Genomic DNA, 2,834 nt, shown 5'->3' on the forward strand with positions numbered 1-2,834 from the left:
CAAAGGAGGAATATATCCAGAAATATCCTCGCCACCGTTATGGATCCCATCAGATTAGAGTAGACAGTTATATTCCTGAGATAAGGTTAATCACTAGTGATGGTTTACCGGAAAAAAAAAAATTTATGATTGAAGAAAATTTTTCTTCAATATTAATAAGTTTTCGAGCAAGTTTTCCATCAGGGTGGGGCCATGGGGGTGGGGGTAGGGGTGGGGAGAAATAGATACAAAAAAATTGAAAATAATTTGTGGCTGCTGGGATTCGAGCCCAGGTCTCTACGGCCACAACGTAGAATTCTTACCACTAAACTACAGCCACAAGATTTACATTATTTTTTTTTGTGGATTATATGAAAGTGATTGAGGGATGGACATAGTGTAGGCCATTTTCGATGATGCCGGTAGATTTGTGTGTATTAAACGTGGGTTAAGAAAAACTTTCTCCACAAGTTTTTGCCTTTAAAAAACGAAAAAAGAGTGGGTAATGGTAGGAGTATGTCCAGCCAACCACTTTTGTCTCTTCAATTATAGTGACATGAAATAAATCTTTAACAGTTTCTACCGAAAGAAGAAAAAAATCTTAACACCGGTTACCTGCTACTATAGTGAGAACCTCATGGCCACTCTTTTTTGTGGTGTTCCTGCATTAGCTTGGGCCAATGGGACTGCGTGTAAAGGCATTAATAACGATAGAGTTTTATGATTTTATAGAGGGTTGGTCGATGGGGTGGGAATTTCACACCCTCATGTGTTTAGATGTGGGGTCCACGAGATCAGTTAGTGTTTGTTTTCCCTTTTTGGGCAAGAGATTGCTACTTGATCACATGGCCTTTGCACCAATGCAGGCTGATGAGACTGCACATGGACATTGATAAGGATAGAGTTTTGTGATTTGATAGGGGGCAAGGTGGTAATTTTTGCCCTATTATGTTTGGATGCGGGGTCAAGTGACCAATAAGCCTTCTTTTCCCTTTTGGGCAAGAGATCACTACCTGGTCATGTAATTCCTACACTAGCCACCAATGCGGGGGCAATGAGAGTGGTAGAAACATCAATAAGGATCGAGTTTTGTGATTTTTATTCTCACTATGGTTTCTTATGTCATCTCTTTGATTGCACACTCCAATCATCTTCTCCAGAAATGGTGTAGGCATTGGTACCCTACACCATGATTGTAAAAATCGAATAAAATCAATCAAGATCATTCCGATCAAATCAATATCGATCAAGACCAACCCCAATGATCTCCAACCCAGTAGTTTTGCATAAATTCACTGGTCTACGCTTGGATTCGTTGCGTCTAACAGATGAATCGATTGTAACACTTGAGAAGCTACCCAACCTACGACATCTCACCTTGGATTGGTTCTTTTTTAATTAGAGATAAAAGAAAAAAATAAAGGGGAATGTTCTCTTTCACGATTCAGCCACCATCCTAGAGTTTTAAAACATCCCCATAGTTGAACATTCCCCCATTGTTTACTAATAACCTCTTTCGCCCATCTAAAAGCCACGGTCAAAGGATCCCCTTCAAAGTGGCTTAAGTAAAACTTGTCCATTAATTAAAAGCATATGTGGAAAATATTGTTTTGCACTGTTAGTGCTTACCATGATTTGATTTGGTGGAGCTTAATAGAAAATTATGTGCGGATCAATACTCCTTTCGTAATAGCATCATTTTCAGGAGTGGCTTATTATTCTAGCTTCATATTTAAGCACCCTAAAACTCAGGTTTGATGATACTGTTTATAGCAGAGACTTCTTTAGAAATCTTCAAGGGTTGAATTGATTATTCAGATGCCCAAACAGTGCCCATGGGTTCCTCTCCTTTCCCTAGATTGGGTTTTAAAAGTAGGAATCAGTTTGATCAGTCCAAAATATGTCCGAGTCAGTTAAGATCCGGTAAAACCCTAAAAATAAAACAATTCGAAAGGACTTAAATAGGGATTGTATTTGGCTAATTTTTTTTTTTTTGGTGAATAAATAAAAAAATATTAAATCTTTAAGAAGGAAAAAAAATACAAGACAAAAGGCACATTTGATAATGTTTCTGTCGTTTCTGTTTCAAGAAACAACAGAAACATAAAATTTTATTTCTAGAAACAGAAATGGAATTGAAGGTGTTTGATAAGTCATGTTTCTGGAAGTCGATAGTAACTAGTGAAAGAATGGCCATGAGTCGTTTCCAGAAACGACGAACCTAGGTCGTTTCTTGAACCATAAATAGGTAGAAATTTCAATTTCTATTTCTGAAAACAAGTGAAACGAAACAGTTTTATCAAACACTTTTTGTTCCATTTTTTCCGTTTCTGAACACAGAAACGCGTTTCTTGAAACGTTATCAAATGGACCCAAAGATGCCAACCAAAACAGGGACAACAACCCAAGTACTACCGGGACAATCAAATTTGGAAAAATAAAAATGAGCAACAAGATCACACTGCATTAGGTTACATTTTCCAATCGACTGAGCGAAGAAAATTAAGAGCAAACCTAATACGGTGACTTTTTAATTTACGCCATGTAGAAACTTAAGTGACTCGGCCCAATTTTTTTTTGTCTGATTCAATCCATTATATTAAAACCTTGGTAAGAGACCCTCAAACCCCCAAGAGTTTAAGAAGAGAGAGGCTTGGGATTCTCTTGATCTTGGGCTCATGGTAATGAATTTTCCTTTGAGAAAAAAAAAAAAAAAAAAAAGATTGTTTCTTGTTATCTTGTGTTGCATGGCATTGCCTTGCTTGTTCGAACCTTGGCCTGAGATAAGAGGAAGAGAATGAGAGAGAGAGAGATGAGGGAAATTTAGAGCCCGTTTGATAACGTTTCAAGAAATG

General features: G+C 37.4%; 1 non-coding gene across 1 annotated transcript; it reads right to left on the reverse strand.

Moving 5' to 3' along the window:
* Nucleotides 1–247: 247 nt before the first annotated feature.
* Nucleotides 248–319, reverse strand: TRNAH-GUG. The gene has a single exon. It is a non-coding gene; the product is annotated as a tRNA-His (tRNA).
* Nucleotides 320–2,834: the final 2,515 nt, after the last annotated feature.

Source organism: Macadamia integrifolia, unplaced genomic scaffold, assembly GCF_013358625.1.
Source record: "Macadamia integrifolia cultivar HAES 741 unplaced genomic scaffold, SCU_Mint_v3 scaffold3772, whole genome shotgun sequence".
NCBI classification, from domain to species: domain Eukaryota; kingdom Viridiplantae; phylum Streptophyta; class Magnoliopsida; order Proteales; family Proteaceae; genus Macadamia; species Macadamia integrifolia.